This window comes from Ctenopharyngodon idella, chromosome 23 (genome assembly GCF_019924925.1).
Source record: "Ctenopharyngodon idella isolate HZGC_01 chromosome 23, HZGC01, whole genome shotgun sequence".
NCBI lineage: Eukaryota > Metazoa > Chordata > Actinopteri > Cypriniformes > Xenocyprididae > Ctenopharyngodon > Ctenopharyngodon idella.
The window spans coordinates 14,891,763-14,911,027 of record NC_067242.1 but is presented as its reverse complement, the minus strand read 5'-3'; the positions used below and the strand labels follow the sequence as shown (position 1 = coordinate 14,911,027).

Below are 19,265 nucleotides of genomic sequence, written 5' to 3'. Positions count from 1 at the left end.
ATGAAGGAAGGGGAAAAAAAAGCACAGGGCCCAAGCGATCAATCCATCCGTGAGCTTGACCACTGCATTTTAAATGATGGGGTCACTGATGATTAAAGCCAGACAAGGAAACGTGTAAAAAAAGAAATTTAATTACAAAATCTATCCGTCACTCTGCCCGCTTACGGTGAATGTGACTGATGCTGAAAACATGCTCACTTGACAACAGTCATTTTCGGTCTCTCAACCAGTCAGTGATGACTTTTGCAAAAGATTGAGGTTAATATTTGTGAGCGAAACAATTGCTTTGCTGTAACGATTGCACTTGACGGAGTTTTGAAAACAAAACAAAATCTGCCACCCACAGAATTTCTCTGTGAATCGACAAGCACTAACTCCTGACATTTCTTGGCTTATTTCCTCTGAATGAGGAGCAGAAAGAGACAGAAGCTGTGTGTCGGGCTGCGGTTGCCTGTGGCTCGATCTACTTGACTTGTGGTGCAACAAAGCGCTCAGCATGTAGGCAATCCAAAGCCCAGTAGCTGGCAAATGTATTGATCCTATGGATTTCCTCCAAAAGTAGTGATAATGATATATCATGCCCAGATTTGGATGAACAAACTGTTGGAGAAGTGTGAAACCAATTTAAGGACATAAAGACCATGACTTCCATTTGCAATGCTTCAAACAACAAAGGACAAAGGGAGAAAAATCTATAGAGACCTTTAAAGGTCTTTACAAAAGGCTTCATTTGTCTAGAGATGGTTGTTAAATATCGGACAAAAAAAAAAAAACTTTTTAGAGCAGTAATCATAAACATACTACAGAAAGTATGACGCAGCACTGTTAAATAGCATTATGTTTGTTTCAGCTCAGATTATGAACACAAATATATATTTGTATAAATACACACATACATTCACAGTTTGAGGCCTTTTTAATGTTTATGAAAGTTGCTCACCAAGGCTGTGTTCATTTGATCAAAAATACTGTAAAAACAGTAAATGCTACAAATTAATATTAGTGAAATATTACAAGTTTTCTATTTTGATACATTTCAAATTTCTAATATGTCTTCAATGTCACATGATCATTCAGAAATCATTCTAATATGCTGATTTGGTGCTCAAGAAATATTTAATATTATTATCAATGTCAAAAACAGTTAAACTGCTTCATTTCAACTGGTTTTGACATTGAACATTTTCTCAAAAAACATTTGAAACATTTTCTCAAAAAAAGACCATTTGAAATAGAATTTGTTGTTCAAAAAAGCCTTTACTGTCAATTAATCATTGCGTCCTTGCTGAACACAAAGATTAATTAATAAATCTTACTGAACCTAAACATTTGGATGGAAGTGTATACATACAATTTGTGAACAAAATTAAAAGCAGGCACCATCTTAGCATTAAGGCACAAAATAGTGCCGCAAAAGCATACAGATCTTATATGTAAATTATGTGGATGTCTTGCTCACAGGGCAAAAGATCACTTTAATTTTATTCATCTCATTTTCATATTTTCAACCTGACAGTTAAGAAAACCTTAAACTGTAATAAAGTATAGATTTTTAAAGAAATCTGTATAGTTACACAGCAGTTTTCCTGCATACTGCACATGGATTAAAGTTATGGGAGGACAGAAAGACAACTTATGTGTTTTCTATTATATTCTCGGAAATCTGGTCATAATCCTGCATGTTAAATATCAGACACTTTCATTTTTCATCCTGAATCAATGCATCTGTGCTTTAAGCTCCTTAGTATGCCGAAGAATTGGATTTCTGTGAACACATTACATATACACGTTTGTATTAAAATCTATAATTTATATTCCATTTTCACCTGATTAAAATGCAACATCTGATTATGGAAACCCTTGGCAATCTTTCTGACATCATGAAAAAACATTCATTTTAATCTCTACAACATTTTAATTACTAGGTCAATTCTGACTTTCAGGAAAAAAAAAAAAATAATCTTTTCACAAAAACAAATTATTGGTGCAACTTAAAAAGAAAAAGACATTAAACAAACAAAATTCAAAATTAAGATTTTCTCCATCTGCTCTGAATGCCAGAAATGACAGAAGCTCACTGGTAGGAAATAAAAGATGTGCTTACTATTGAACATGAAATTTCTTCATGTATAAACAGTACACAAGCAGGTTAATAATATTTAAAACAAAATTAAAATGTTTATAAGCAACTGATATTTTCATTCAAAGCTTTTAGGTTTCAGTTCAGATTTGTAACAGGAAATCAACAACAACAACTAAATTTACAGGTGCTCATATGCAAATACAATATGATGCTGAATAAAATATGTCAAAAGATAACAACGTCTCTTTCTGTTCCAGGCTACACACCTTTGAATCAGCCTTTTCTTTTGGAAATGAAAATGGGCCGCATTTATATCAGTTTGCTTTTCCCTGCACTGGACATCTTGTTTGATGGCAGTTGTAATTTGGCATGATTTTTTTTCTCCCTCTCTCCCCTTATATAAATTCTGAAAGGAAACTCGCAGTCTTTTGTAGTTATGTTTTAAATTCAAGCGCTCGCCAGCATGCTGAGTGTTCATTTTGGAACTGTGATGGCCAAATCAAGATAACAACATGTCTCTCCAGACAAAATGACCACAGCATGATGCTGCCAGCTGAAATTAATTCGGCAGTTGACTCGAGGGGGGATTCAGAGGCAGTGTCTGCCGCACCTACTGTACAAGTCTTGAATATTTAGGGAGCCTTATCTTTTACATGCTGTTCACAATTCACTCTCCCAGCATTTACTGATGAAAATATACATCAAGCAAAATATTTTCGTTGAGATCCTCACAGTGCCATTAAGGAAATGATGGTGCTTCAGTCCTACGAAAGGTAAATTTGTTGGAGCTGTTCTCAGTGGCTGCCTTTGTGCTTCAGAGGAAATTCTGGAGAGGTCAGAATAAAATAATTGTTCCTGCCTATGTGACCTGACATCTAAGATTTTTGGGAGCAGATTCAAAGTGCACCATTTCAATTGCATGTGTACCTTTGCGTTTCATCTTTCAAAAGAAAAAAAAACACACATATCTATTGCTCAACATGGAATACAATATGCTATATTTTTGGAAAATATATTTAAATGAGTAACAGATCAAATAAAATTATGCAAAAATATTATTTCTAATAGTTAAAAATAAACTGCATGAGGGTTGTTTTATTCATACATTTCATATTATCAAGATAAGCTAAAATTAATACTAAAAAATGGCATATTTTGGTCCACCTGAGATTTAACAGCTCCTCATGATAAAAGCTAATAATATAAATAGCACAAGATGCAAATCTTCATGACCACATGGTCCAGCCAATTCTAGATCCAGCTCATGGGACCTTGGCTTTGTCAGTCATGTGGAAATATGGTGTTTTCTAGGTCAGGTCAAAATTCTGACATTTCTATTAAATGGAGATGTTAATGTTTGGAATATTGCCAAAGTGATTTCGCAGACTGATCAGTATCATACACAACATACATGTATGAGACACTTCATAAATATATCTAATACTACTAGATTAACAGTCTGAGGAGTGGCCAAAAGCCATTTAAAATAAATGCATTATAATAGTAGAAAAAAACATATAACAACAACAACAACAACAAAACAACAACAACAATAATAATAATAGCATAAATATATTATATATTTTATATAATAATATTTATATCATTTTATATAATATATGTATATATTTTTTCCTTTCCCGGTTAATATTGTTTAACTTATTTTATTTGATCATTACCATGTTTAATGCTACAATCATTTAACAGTATGAGGACTGACAAAAAGGTGTTTAAAAAAATGCAAAATAATAATAGAAAAAGTACAAAAAAAATGCTTATAATAATAATAATAATAATAATATCATAAATCTATAATATATTTTATATAATAATATTTATATAATTTTATGTAATACATGTATATACTTTTCCTTTCCCGGTTAATATTTCTTAACTTTTATTTGGTCTTTTTTTTATTATTTGAACTTTTATTTTTTATTTGAACATTTTTTTACCTTTTATTTGATCATTAGCATGTTTAAAGCTACAAACATTTCACAGTCTGAGAACTGGCCAAAAGCCATTTAAAATAAATGCATAATAATAAAAATAGAAAAATAACAAAAAATGCTAATAATAATAATAGCATAAATATCTTATATATTTTATATAGTAATATTTATATAATTTCATATAATATGTGTATATATTTTTTCCTTTCCCGGTTAATAATTTTTTACTTATTTTATTTGATTATTACAATGTTTAAAGCTACAAACATTTATACCATATACTAGGAAGATATGACTCTCAGTTATGTTACGACCACTTGACGTCTCTATTCAAAGAGCAGTGTTGTAAATAATTACACACAATTAGCACTTAATTAATGAGGCTGAAACAAAGAGACAGCTCCCCTGGTGCACTTTTTCAGCTTGAGCAAAACACAGCCTTGCTGCTGTTGACAATATGCCATCTGTTTCCAAATCCGCGCCCTGGTAGCTCCGTTCTGTGATAATATGGCATGTTGAAACAGTAATCTCCCCCTTGGGTCGACATAATTACGACTCCATGTTAATCACCTAACAATTAGCAGCCATCAGTTCCAAGGGGCAATCAATGAATTAGGAGACTCTCCCACATGTTCAGTGTTGTTCTGCTCATTTAAAAGCAAGCAGCCCTTCAGACTGACACCTTCTGTGCACAGAATAAAAAGTCATTTGCACTTGTACCAATTAAGATTACTAATATCCCTTGGTGAATTGAAGCACCTTTCACACATTTTGTGGTGTTGATTTTTTTCCCCCCCTCTCACTTTTTTCATTTCCTCTCTCTTTCTTTTTGTCCACCATGTTTTTGCGAGGAATTATTCTGAATATCTGACTTTCCTCCATCATCATTCTCCTCATATTAGAGCCATTTATTATGAATAATATTGTACAATTTGATTTGAACAAAACTATTGAAGCAGGTGCAGCCCTGAGACTGATCTTCATCCCTATTGTGTTCCATTCGTTTTGATCAACAATATTAAAAACAATCCAAATACGAAAGCGTGCCATCGATCATGTCGAAAATACATCTCTTTAAGTGGCACACGTCAAGCTGTATGACTAACAGCACGCATTGAAAACATACACTGCTGAGAATCACGTCATTCAGATTTGTTAATCGACAATAAGAAGCCGGATTCGCTCTGCATGTGTGGTTTATTTCCCTACAGAGTGTTAGACTTTAGAAGCGGGGTAAAACTTAAAAAGAACCGCTTATTATTTCACATTAGGAGCCTTAATTCAATAGCAACCCTGATTGTCCCACCAATGGCCTTTATTCCTTTCATTATTCTTGCCACAGATGTTATTACTGTGCAGATGGCCACCATCCCTTATTACTGCACTATATGGCTGCGGCCACATGCGTGAATTGATGTGAGAGGTGGAAATATTATACATCCGTAATATATGCCGGGTGACATATTGTAATGCATATTGGGGGGGGGTAAACATGCATGGGCCTCCATATTCATTCATAACCAGCTTCTTTTCCCCTTTTCAGCTGAATAATCAGCAGAGGGTTTGGGAGTCAGGTGCCGGCCCCTATAACCGGGGCAGGGGGCTAATTTAAATGTCAGCCTCAACATCACCAAAAAGTACCTATGGCAATCACTGAAAGGTTAAATAGGTTTTCTGTCTTGTTCTTAATTTGCTGAAATTGCAAAATCAATACCTGCAGTTGTAGTCACAGCTTCTTGTTTTACTGCTTTAAGATAAAGTCTACAGGAAGGCAATCTTCACTTCCAATTTGCAATGTTCAGCATCAGGGTGCCTCTTATCAGTGCTTTTAAAAAGCAGCTGTCCAGCCTAACCACTGCGTTTCCTGCGCCGACACACAAGACTCCCTCCATGACGCGGGACCTCAAACACACCTTGAGCCGGTGGAAAGGAGGAAATAAAAATGATTATATATATAGAAAATGTAGCAAAAATAATTTGAATTAAAATATTCAGTGCATTTAATTTTTCTCCAACCATTTCAAAGGGAATCGCACTTTTTTATAAAGCTCCGTTCCTATAGAGTACATTACAAACAGCTGTTCATCACACTCAGAAGCTACAGGGAAACCAAGGAGAAAGGGCACAGCCTTAACTCACAGCCCAATACGGTTCACTGGATATATATGTGCGTGTGTGTGTGAGCATGTTCGCGTTGGTGTGTGTGTGTGTGTCGTCTTTGTCTGCATATAAAACACAAATTTCACCCTCAGAACACAGCTATGTATGTGAAATGGCTCAGAAAGCTTGATTTACGGCAAGCAAACGTCCATGTGCTCAGTTCTAAAGCTTTTCTCGCCCTGTCAAGCATTTAGTGTAAGTGTTTTAGCATTATGCTAATGAAGCTTTGGAAAGTGTGTGTTCATTTAGCTTGTTTTTAAGGCCCTTTCAGATCTTTTGTCTCAGTGTGGGCACTGTTAATCCATCTTAAAACCTCTTTTTAATCTCTCTTTCATTAGTGGAGATAACCACAGAATGCCACCTTCGTGGCTTTTCGCTTTGATTGTGGGTTGGTCATATGAAGAAAAAAAAAAAAAATGCCAGTGTATGGCCTTATATTAATAGCTTTAGACTGCAATCAGAGGGCTCTGGGGACTATTTGCAGAAATAATTTCACATGTTCCAGAACAGATTAAAGAAAATTTAATCTGGATATTAAGAACATTATATCCTAAAGTTTAGGGTCAGAGCTGCTACAGACAGGAAGAAATCCACAGAAATTAGAAATGGATTTGATTAGGGCAAACTGTAGATTTAAAAACTATAAAAAAAAAAGGGGGGGGGGTAAAAACAGCATTATTATCATCATCATCATCATCCAAGCCTGGCTTGGAAACTACAGTCAGCCTTTTCTCAGAATTTTCAAATTATTTTGTGACGTCCTAATTTGTTCTGAATCATGTTACTCAAAAAGCAGATTTAGTGAGGGAATAAATAGCAACCAACTGAACATCATTTTCAGAGTCATTTACATTTCTGTTTCATTCATCATAAAAATACACTTATAATCTTAAATTCACAAATGCTCTCTCGACGACGCAAATAGTTCAAACAGTTGCACTCGTCACTTTCATGATCTGAAGAAATCATGGTTAAAGAATGCCTTGTTTACAATTTCCCATTAGGAAAAAAAGGTTCAAGAAGTTCATTTCTTGCCTCACGCCCACAATGTTAATGCTTGGGGAAACACTGCCATCTACTGGTCATGCAAAAATTTCATGTTAGAGGGTGACCTATTCAAAATGCATAGCAAAACATGCAAATAGCCTACATGTTAAGTAACAGAGCTCCTCGGGGTGTGTGCAACACATATTGCATGCACATTTCAGCCTTTAAACAGCTCAGCGCAGGTCTTGCTGCATGGCACGGTGGAACCAATGACAGTTTTATGTCTGTAAAGAGGCATTAAATATATTGAGACCCAAACAGCCACAATTGTACTGCTTTCTAAAATCTTTGGAGATAAATACAGAAGCTTCTAGTGAGAAGTGTGTGTTCAAAGTTAGCAGTGATGGTTAACGGCGCAAATTAGTCATCAATGGACTCAACAAGACATACTACAGTAAGTTAGCTTTAAAAAAAAAAAAAAAAAAACGCACAATACTGATGTGCAAATAAACATACGCTGCAGGCCACATCATATGGAAGTAGTCTTCAAATGAAGGGTATAAGTAATACTGTAAGAATAATCAAAGGATTACTGCAAAAATGAGCAGTTAACTGTAAAATAAGTCTCTCCGCCCTGGCGGCGTGATTATACTTAAGCCCTGTAGTTAGGTGTTTTGAATTTCCATATTCACACACACGTTCCGAGACAAAGGTAAAGGAAGAAGAGGAGGGTGACAGCGTGGAGGTAGTAGCCAAAATGTCTGCCGCACCTTTTATTGAAGCGTATGAAAGGAGCTGAAGGAAACCCACACCCTGTTTTCATTAGCCTCATGTCAACCACAGAGAGAGAGAGAGAGAGAGAGAGAGAGAGAGAGAGAGAGAGAGAGAGAGGATGCATTTTCTTTCCTTTTTACCTATATGCCTCATATTACAGCATGCAGGGAACCAAAACCAGAAAGGACCTTTTTTTGTGTTTTTTTTCCACTTAAAAAATGAGGTTAATTTTAAAAGGTTTTAAAAGCTTGCAAAAAAAAAAAAACATTTGGAACCTACTTCTGGTTCAAATAAAAAAAAAAAAAAAAAATTTAAAATATTATACATATTTTATGATGGCCAAGCAGATTATCTATAGATACAATTTTAGATTTAAATAAATAATTTTATTGCCAATTACATAAATGTAAATGCAAAAAGAAAATCATGAACAAAAAAAAGAAAAATTATCTTATGTCATGTCATCAGATCAAATTCGAGCACAATCCTGCATTTTCCCGGGCCATAATTAACAGTTATGTCATGATCTCCCATTTCATCTGTTTTCACTTAACATATTTGCAAAACATCTCTGAATATGACTAAACAAAAGATATTTTCTGAATTTGCGGTGCTTGTGAAAACAAAACCAGATGTTTCTGTGAGAAGGAGTGGAACGGAATAAAATTTACACATTTAAATAAAATATATATCATAGTACTTGAGTAGGTGTGCGTGTATAAAAATATGGAAATGGAAGGATTGTGTCACTCGCTCAAAGCTGTTATTTAAAGCTATTATATTATCCAGTAAATTAACAATACCACAAATTCCTTCTTGTTTCTATACAAAATCATGCAAAAAAAAAAACCCACTAAAAAAGCAAATAAGCATCACAAATTACAAATGACCATGTTCCTAGCAAGTGCCCTCATCAGTATGCAAACAGAAACAGCGGAGTAAAGATGAAGAGAATCGGAGCACAGGAAATGTGCATGTCGATCAAGCCACTACGAGCAGCTGACTGACATTGTGTTTGTTAAAGCCCTGTGAGCGGTGAGAGCAAGCCTGGCTTATTACCATGTAGCATCCACGCTAAGACTCGGCTTGGGGAAGTGCGCTCTAACAGGCACAAGACCCCCTCAGCCGAACATTTCGGCTTATACACATCACTGCCCCGAATGAGCATCAGCAAACCAATGACGCCTCTGCCTGCAAATTACATTCCTTAATGACCGTTTGACTGCGATTGTCACACGCATCACTCTGTGCTCATGCAAATGAGCACTCCTGACTGGCCAATGGCAGATGAAGTAATACTGCCCCATGCGTGATTAAAGATGATGGATCTCCCTGGTTGATTACCACCACCACCCAAAAAAAAAAAAAACAGAAAGACTGCCCACCGTAAATCTATTCACCCTAAACGTCAGCCAACGTGACTCGCTCTCACTTATAAAAGGAGAATTAACGCAGGGAGATTAAGTTGAAGCAAATAACAGGGTGCCTCCTGTATATTACAATGGGCAGTCGCTGCCCCCCGAGAACTGAATGGTGGGCTAGAACAATACATCCCTCATCAGGAACAGCGCAGAATTACAAGCACATGGAATTACTACAGCAGTACTCTAAACTCTGACACAGCAGTACCGACAGTAACCACTATTTAACCCAAATTACACGCACACCGCAAGCAACCACAGAGACAAGATAGTAAAACAACCACACGGCACGAGGCTTCATGCAATATTTTGGCAACTCGCTGAGAGAGAGAAAGATGACATTCAAAAATATTTACCAGAATGTTTCCGTCCTCTGAACCGCCCTATTTGACTGTGTTTGAGAGAGTGTGTGAGAGCGCGCGTGTGTCTGGGGTTGAGCTAGCCTCTTCTTGGACCGGGGAAAAAGCAGACGGGGGATAAGACAGTGTGATGTGTGTATGAAGCCATGGCCCCGAGACGCATGACCCACCGTGATGTTTCGGGAGCCAGCCAGTGACCTCCCGCTCTGTCTGTGATTAATTCCCTTTGCCCTGCACTCGGTTGGCCCACAAAACTGTCCCCAAAAAACTGTCCCCCTTCAATTTACATACTAAACAAAATACATTGAAATGTTTACATGTAGACAGGATGTGCATTTATAGATGGGAGGGAAACTAAATTGGAAAATCTAAAGGAAAACAAAGCAGCCAGTCAGTCAAAATGGAGGTTTGCAGAAGGGAAGCCATAACCACAGCCATTACAAATATTCCGTCTCTCTCTTTTTCTCCCTGACCAGAGATTCTTCTCCTCTGCGCCGTGGTGATTCTCATTTTCTGACAGACTGAATTACTATTCATTCACTTTCTTTTTTGATTATGTGCTGGACAGAGAAATTTGGGGGGCTGCAAATGCAAATTTTTTTTCTTCTTCCCCCCTCTCATCTGACACCATGACAGCAGTCTCTGCCGTCACAAGGGCAAAGTGGGGAGAGGAGCAATCTAGCATCCAGGGATATGAATTTCTGATCAGTGGCGGGTCGGCTGCTCCTACCGCAGGCTTACAGTAATCCCATTGGACAGCCGGCTCTGATGAAGACAGGGAGAGGGCCACCACAATGGAGGTGGCTTACAGTCGCGAGAATCTCGCTGTAATTTAAAGTCACGCGTTTTGAGCACTGCAGATCGCGTAAGGAAGACCAACAAGGAGTGATTTAACCGCTGGAACGATTATGTAGATTATGCTAACCCGTTCTACACACCCCTTTTTACACCGTTTCCATTGTTTATATTACCTCTCGGTCAAACGTGCCCGCCTGACACGCTGTTTAACAAACATTTTATTGCGGCCCCTCGGGCCCGCGTTGATTAATGAACCAGGATTAGATTCCTTTCACTAGGAACACTGGTATTCATTCATATATAATGTAGGAAAGAGATGCAGGTTGGGTGGGAATAATGAATTGTGAATCTTTTAATCAGTTTGGGTGAGTGTGTTCATGCATACATTTTCAGGGGGGAAAAAAAACAGGTTTTGAGTCGGTTTTAGGGTGGATATCCAGCCCGCTCTGGGAAGAGGCTCCAAATAGCCCTGGGACTCAATGAGCAAACACGAGCGCAACAAAGTTGACCAAGACTATCAGCGGCTGTTAGCCTGAGATAGACAGAGCACATTCTTATAAAGGTCATGAATCTGGGCTGTGTGGACACATGACCAAACGAACTTCGTAAATGTTATTGTACAGGATGACCCGTGTGAGATAAGGTGTGCCACAATCTGCCTTAGTGGACATAAAAAGTCTGTGCCAAAACTGAATTACATTGGAGTCCAATAGTTCATTTAATTAAAACCTGGAAAAAAGACAAATGTTATCATTTTGAAGAATTTAAAACAACAAAATTATTTAATATTATTCTTTACTTTTAGGTCACTAATCAAATAAGCAAATTTGACATTGACCAGGTCCATGTGACACTTGGGTCAGATGTCTATTTAGGCACAAACATGCTCTTTAGATCATCTCAAATCATGCTAGAGATCATTATCAACAGGTTTTACACAAATTTATGTAGCTTGAATGCTGCTGGCATATAGGCCTATAAGAAATTTTTCTTGAGCACCAAATCAGCATTTCGATTTCTGAAGGATCATGTGACAATGAAGACTGGAATAATGATGTTGAAAATTCAGCTTTGCCATCACAGTAACAAATTACATTTTAAAATATATTAACAATTTATATTATATTATATTATATGTAATATTATGTCACAATAGAGGGTATGCACGTGACATGGTTACGCCCACTGAGTGGCAGCATTGGTTTTCAGCGTGAATGCCACGAAAAACACACAAAACACATTCAAAACGGGAAAGAGCTTTGCGATTGACTTTACAAATAGATTTGACAAGAAATCTGAGGTATATTTTTACAGACTGCCGAAAGATAAAGAAAAGAGAAGCAAATGGACCGCTGCAATTCACAGAAACAACTGGATTTGCGCAAAACCTGGATTTGCAGTTATCATTTTGTCAATATGTTGAATTTTGGGGTAAAATCATACCCTATATGTTGTATTGTTATATTTTGTATTGACAACTCATCAATTCAATATTTACCATCTTATATTCTACATAATTGGGTGTTTTAAATAAACACTGACAAAAACTATACAAGTTTTAGGACTGGATGATATAGTATTGATATAAGTGATCACCCGGATTTAGAACTACTGTATCTATATAAAGCGTTCACAGGCAAATTTGCTTTATGTATTTCCCCGGCGTCAAAATCAGGCACATATAAACGTCTGGAAACACTGCATGATAATATTCATGGATTCTTTGGCAAGTTGTAACAGGAACACTATCAGGTCCAACCGTTAGTTTAATTGTTTGTTTTACTCGTGTTTTCTCAGTTTCCGCTATTAAATCCAGTCATGCAGCAGGCTCTTTTGCCATTCAGTCTGGCTGAGGGGGCGTGTTTTGGCGGGAAAGTGACGTCAATGCATACCTTCTATATTGCTGTTTTTACTATATTTATCATCAAATAAATGCAGCCTTGGTGAGCATTAGACTTCTCTGAAAAGAATTTAAAAAATTTTACCGACCCCAAACTTGAGAGTAGGGTATCCAATAATCTTGTACAAAAAAAAAAAAAAAATGCAGTTTTAATCTTTTCTTTCCACTCAAAACTGACAAATTTATGCCAACAATAAGAAAATATTTGAAACCCCTTGAACAAAAAGTTAAATAACTCTGCTAAAGCACTATTGAGCTGAAGTAAAATTAAACCATCACACTGGTTTTCAAAAACAATGAATCTTATCTGACAAAAAAAAAATCTAGTATTATCAGCAGTGAAAATTAATATTCATTTATCAGAACTAAAATACACCCATCTACTCCAACTCATGATGACATGGCAACAAAAGGCTGCTCCACAACAGAATATGCGCTGACCCACAGAGTAAAAACACACAAAACATGACAGCTCATTGTTCCACCATAACTAAAAACCCGAGTCTTTGCCATAAAACTGCTTTTGTGGGAATTTTAATGACGGGGAAGTCATCCACAGAGAATGAATAATGAATGAAGCATTTGATTTTGGAGGCAGAGTCTGGGTTCCTGTAGTATAAAGGATATTGTGGAGAGAGTGTGGCAGTTGAAAAGCATGAATACCCAGGCGGGGGCAGAGGGGGCAGCGGAATCAGCAGAGTTTGCTTGAGCGAATTAATTCACCTGAGTACTGTGAAGGCGAGAAGCTCGGAATATTAACAGGGCTCTTATTGTAATTGCATGATTACGGTGCACCCGGACACCAAATAAAACCATTATTTTGGTATTTTTACACACATATTTGATTAAAACCAGGTGACATGTTTATATATTTATGCACTTTTGGACACTTTCGATTCTACCGTGTTGATGGGACGAGATCGGAACGATGATGTCACTCCGACAAAGGGCAACGGCAGACCAATCGGATGCTACGACCCCCCCCTGCAGCTCCTGCACGTCTCTCCTCATAACCAGAGGAGCAGGTGATTTACAATATGGAAACGAATAGTTCTGGATCTTCATGATGCCTCTCGCAGAGGGGGACCAATATTGAAGGAGGTTAAAGAAATGAGATTAAGGACCAGGCCCCATGCTGCACCGCCGTAAGATTGGGCCCGGGGATAGGCACATGCATTAGACTGATGAAAGTGAGGCCGCTGATCAGAGTTCTGAGATGAACACTTGTTCAAAAAAAGAGGCTGATGGAAAAATAGAAAGAGAGAGAGAAAGAGATGACAACATCTGTGGGGTAATGAAAGCGCATTGTGTCGTGCTAGATTGTATGGAGGCAACTAATCAGATCTCAGAGGGTAGAAGGGTGCTGGTGTCATTCGCCCGGGTTCTTCCCGCTATTGTCGTGATGAACCGGCCTTCACTATGAGGCCTTCAGTAGATGATGAGTGTCTCACACATGAGGGGTTATGGGAAGTTCACGTGAACGAATGAAGTCCATTTCCGAGGTGTGCGATGAGAGAGCAACACAACCGGTGTTTTCAATTTACAGCTCGGGCCAAAGAAACGTACATCTGCGAAAGAAAGACGAGGAAAAAAGCCCCAAAAATGCTTCCCGCAGAGGTGGCCTGCAAATACAGTGAAGAATGTGGTGGGATTTCTCCAGAATGTGCCAAGATGAATTGTGGGATCGGGGTTGTGTTTTAAAAACATTAGTCAAATTTTATGGCCAGGAACTTTCCTTAAACTCAGTCGGGTTGCGCGGAGAAACATCCATACACATGTTGGACGTGGAGCCGAGAATTTGGAGATCTTCCTCGAGATTGGAACTGCAAGCACCTCGGAACTCGAATTACCGCAGGCGTCCATGCAGCTAAGTCTAAAATAACCAGCATCACCTCATTATGCGTGGGTGGGCAGAATTATGACTGGTGGCAAATTAAGTTGTTACATCTGCGCCGTGTTGAAATATGGAGTGCAAATAGATGCGGCGAGGCAAAGTCGCAGAAGCGCTTGACTTTATCAGGAGACATGCTGGGCACCAATCTCTCTCTGCCAGGCAGGTCATTTACCTCCAGAGCACACTCGGCAGTATTGAAGCAGTCAGGACTATCTGTCCCAGACACATGCCTGACAGAGCACCGTGCTGAATGCACAAATGCATTTAAAATGCAGCTTGCATTTTTCCCCCAGACACACACATGCACGTTGGTTCTAAAGGGGTGAAATGCAGCATGCATCTGAATATTGTATTAGTCTGGGACTGTGTTGAAGCTCAATTTCAATGAACAGACTAAAAAAAAAGATAAAATAAAAAAACACCTGATGATGTGGCAAGCATAGTCTCCAGATTGCACAGAGAAAGTGCTAAAGCAAATAATTTAATCAAAAATACATAAAAAATTTGTGGGGCATAAGGTCAAATGTCATGGCAATGCAACAGTCATATCATAACTCCTGATCTTGAATCTCTCTGCAGAATTATCTGCATTCTTCTATTTTATTAGAGGAAAAAAAAAATATTTATAAAATATATATAAAATATTATAAAATATAACCGATTCACTGCTTATTTAAGAAACCTTTTTCGGCCAAATAAAAGTCATGTGGTTGAACCAACATACGGAAACACACAGAAAAATAAAAATAAAACAGGAAAGTCAATAATTCTAGTAAAATATCAGATCCTTTGACCTTGACTTTTTCATACAACTTACCAAAAATTAATAATTAATTATATTTGTGGAAAATACAACACTACCATTCAAAATTTTGGAGTTTTTGTTATTAATAATTGTAGGATGCGTTAAATTGGTTTGTAAGTAAAGTGAAAGTAAAAGTAAATACTTTAAATTTTTACAAAAAATATATACATTTCAAAAATTATTTTCATGATTTGTTGAACTTTTTTTTGTAAAATCTATTTATAATTAATGTGGTTCAGATAACATAATATTTTGAGTTTATGTTGATTAAACCAATCGTCTTTGTATTAACTCAAATTTTTAGTTACAATGAACTCAAAATTAATGCAACCAGGTTACTGACATTAAGTTAGGGCTGGGACAATATATAGATGCATCGCGATTCGTGGATCATTTCTGATATTTTCCAAATGCATCGCTAATTGATTCTGAGCTTAGTTTTTAACAGCAGATGGCACTCTAGGCTATTTTTTAACCACACACTCAAATGCTCACGAAGAAGACGCGAGATTAATGTAAACAGCCCACTGTAAACACCCTTGTCATTCGCTTCAAACTTTTCGAACTTTATGAATTATTATTTTTAAGGTTCAAACTCAAGCTCTGAATCGATTTGAAAGAGAATCACGATACATACGGAAAATATCAGAATCGATCCAGAAGCATTTCTCGATTCGCGATGCATCGATGTATTGTCCCAGCCCTAAGTTAAACCAACACTATTTTTTTTACAATGAAATAAATTTAGTTTTTTTTTTAAATAAATGAAAGCATCCTGAAAAAAGTATCATGATTTGCACAAAAATATTAAGCAGCACAACTGTTAGCAACATTGATGATAATAAGAATTGTTTCTTTAGCACCAAATCAGCATTTTAGAATGATTTCTGAAGGATCATGTCACGGACGACTGGCTGAAATTCAGCTTTTTTACATTACAGAAATAAATTACATTAAAAAAAAACATTCAAAGTTATTTTAATTTATAATAATGTTTTACAAAATTACTGTTTAATGTATTTTGATCAAATAAATACAGCCTTGGTGAGCATGAGAGACTTTGTTCAAAACCTTTATAATAAAAATAAATAATAAAATTTAAAAAAACACACACACCTGAATCTTACCACTTTTGAATGGTAGTGTATATTTAAATAATGATTACACTACATAATGTACATTCAAGGTATAAATAAAATATAACTTTTTAGTTGAGGGTTTCACCACCTGACATTACATTAAAACTTTTCTTGAAAATGATACAAAACCATTTCTGAGAACTTGCACAATGGGTCAGTGACATATAAATCAAACACAAACAAAACATAACAGCTAAGTGCTGTAATCACATGAGTTAACGACACCATAAAGGCGATGAAAAGAACATAATCTACAAGTTAGACCACATCTCTGTTTGTTCCAGGAATCCTTGTTCACTAAGTAAATAATGAAGGATGTATTATTCCGCATGGAATAATGCTAATAGAAACGTCCTCGTCAAATATTGTCTATCAGAGACGTAATGAGAGCTGCATTATTCCAGCAGGGTGGAAGCTAATAAACTTAAATTCATTTACTGCGACTATTCAAGGGAGAGAAAAAAAAAATGCAAGGAAGGCTATAATTTCAAGGTGTGCGGAACGATCGGCTATCCGTTTCCCTTATTTCCAGAAGACGCCTGTGGAGCAGTTTGCCACAGTGCCCCGCAGAGAGCAACACATCAGGCTAGTCAGCAGGGAGTCATCATCATTTTCTTTTTGATTAACGATTCCCTAAATAAATATGATAGAATAGGATGGTAAGCACATTATTTGAAATTAAATAACTTAAACTTTGGCTGCGTTTGAGTGTTGAGACAAACATCAAGCAAAGAGTTTATTTTTTTAGTGTCAATTATGAATAGGAGTAAGTTCCAGATAACAATGGCCACATTTCATTTGCCACGCATTAAAATGAAGAAGAAAGAGATAAACTCTAATTATTTTGCTCATAAATTAGGCTTTGCTCCTTTGCAAGTACAGAGAAAGCCATTGTGCCTGTGTAATTAATTTCTTATACTATTTGTGTGTACATTTCATAATTATTCAAATTTCCAAAAGGGCTGAAACACTTCCTTCAGTGGAGAGAGTGATTTTCTACACTTGACTTCCTGTTATAATCAAGGTCTTTCTAACCTGATAACTGAAGGTTACGCCTCGGTGAATAATTCAGTAAGGCACGAAAACTCTGGCGGCATGGAGAGCACTAATCTTATATAGTCACAGTAAAGGATATTAGGGAACAATTGGCAAAAGTGACACATCTAATAGAGAAAGATTACTCTGCGCTACATCAATTTGATTTGAATTGAATACATTTCACGAGCATTTTCAGCTGTGCCGCCCGGACATAATGTAAGAATGCAAGGTGTCAGAGGAGGCCAGGAACAGTCGGCCATTCTCAGACTAAAGCCACATTTATGAAACTCCTCAAAGGGAGGGCGCTGCTCTGATGAGAGAAACCAGCATTTCAGACAGTCTTAAATGGCTTCACCACTTCCTTTTTCCAAAGCAATACTGCGGTTTAATCAGGTAAGACATGCAGACGATGAAAAAGGGTGGGAATCATTCAAGTTGCGAATGTGTCCCTTGAATGCTGGGAGCCACAGGGTTTCTACACCTTTGCCTGCTTTTCAGCAAAAAAATTCTGTTGATCTGGAGGGGAATTATGGGTAAAAGTGTGGCTGAAAAATGATGGGGCGCAATCTTTACCCTTAATCTCTCATTGAGTGGCAAGCCGGTCCCCAGCCTGACAGACACCATTAATTTTAAACTGTACTTACATTACCAAGTGTATGTGTGTGGTGATTTTTTTCTCTCCCCCTCTCTCTCCTTTTCCTGAACCTTGATCCTGAAATGTGATGTCAGCCTACCCTGAATTCAAGCCCTCCGCAGCTAATAGACCACCATTCATTCATTTTAAATGGAGAGCAGAGTTAATCAAAAATATTCCCTGATGGCACAAATAAATGAACACGCTATCAACAAATGCTTTTTAAAATAACCCAGCGTGGAACACTTAGGCTAAGAGTCTTGACGGCAGCTGCAATTCTGATCCACGTTTGCATACGTTATAAAATAAAAGATCAAGTGAGATTTGTGGAGACTCTTACTAGAAATTCCTCACAATGAGAGCCATCAGTGCAGGGGCTGTATTTACAATGCGCCTCTAATGACACCTAGTGGCCAATTTTTGTCATTGAATTCAATGGGAATTGGTAAATTAAGCACTGACAACTATGTATTCAAGTCGTACAATTGCTTTTTTAACTCGTCATATGTAATGAATAGTCAAAATGACTACTTTATAGATCAATTAAAATTATAACTAGTAAAATACAAAAGATAATTAGCTGCTAACAAGTTTCTAGAAATTGAATGATTCTAATAACTAAGAAATAAGTAGGCTATAATGAATAGTTATTAGTAAAACTGGAACCATTCTTTTTACAAACAAATTAGGATAGTGACTTGTAGGTGTATAAAATAAATATTAAATAGATCCTTGTTGCTAGTGGAATAAGTAAGATAACTATTCCCTATTCGCTTGCTTATCAGTAATTAAAAATAAGTGCTAGTAACATCAAATAGACACTAGATAAAGGAATAAATTTTAAAAGGGGTTGGTGAAGAAAGATAATATATCAGTTCGGACATGTTTACTAACGTAGAACAAAGTGTAAAAGCAAACATTGTAAACACAACGGCGAGCAAAAGGATTGGCTAGCTCACCTTCGCGGACTTTCCACTGTAAAGTCGAAGAAAGCTTCGTTTTTGATAATCCCATCTTCTTATTACAATATTTATCCGACTGTATTTTAGTTTGTATATCACAAACGTATCAAATGCAAACGTATAATATTCAAGTAACGTTAAGCCTCAGATTCCCGCCATTTCCGGCATGAAATTTAATGTGCCAGGCAGATAAGAAGAATCAAACATATTTAATTTTTCATCAACTCAGCTTTTTTATATTATGTCTTTGCCAAATTACTTTTTTATTTTAAAATAAAATAAAATAAAATAAAATAAAAATAATGCTTTTGCGATTAGTTGGCCAAGCTGTCTGATGGCGTGCACGACCCTCTGAGGCC

General features: G+C 36.8%; 1 long non-coding RNA gene across 1 annotated transcript in view; it reads right to left on the bottom strand.

The window, feature by feature from the left end:
* The window catches only part of LOC127506472 (uncharacterized), a 44,930-nt gene extending 25,665 nt beyond the window's left edge, over positions 1-19,265 (bottom strand). Inside the window, exon 1 of the long non-coding RNA XR_007928003.1 lies at positions 18,904-19,265. This is a non-coding gene — a long non-coding RNA (uncharacterized LOC127506472). The remainder of the gene's footprint in view (positions 1-18,903) is intronic.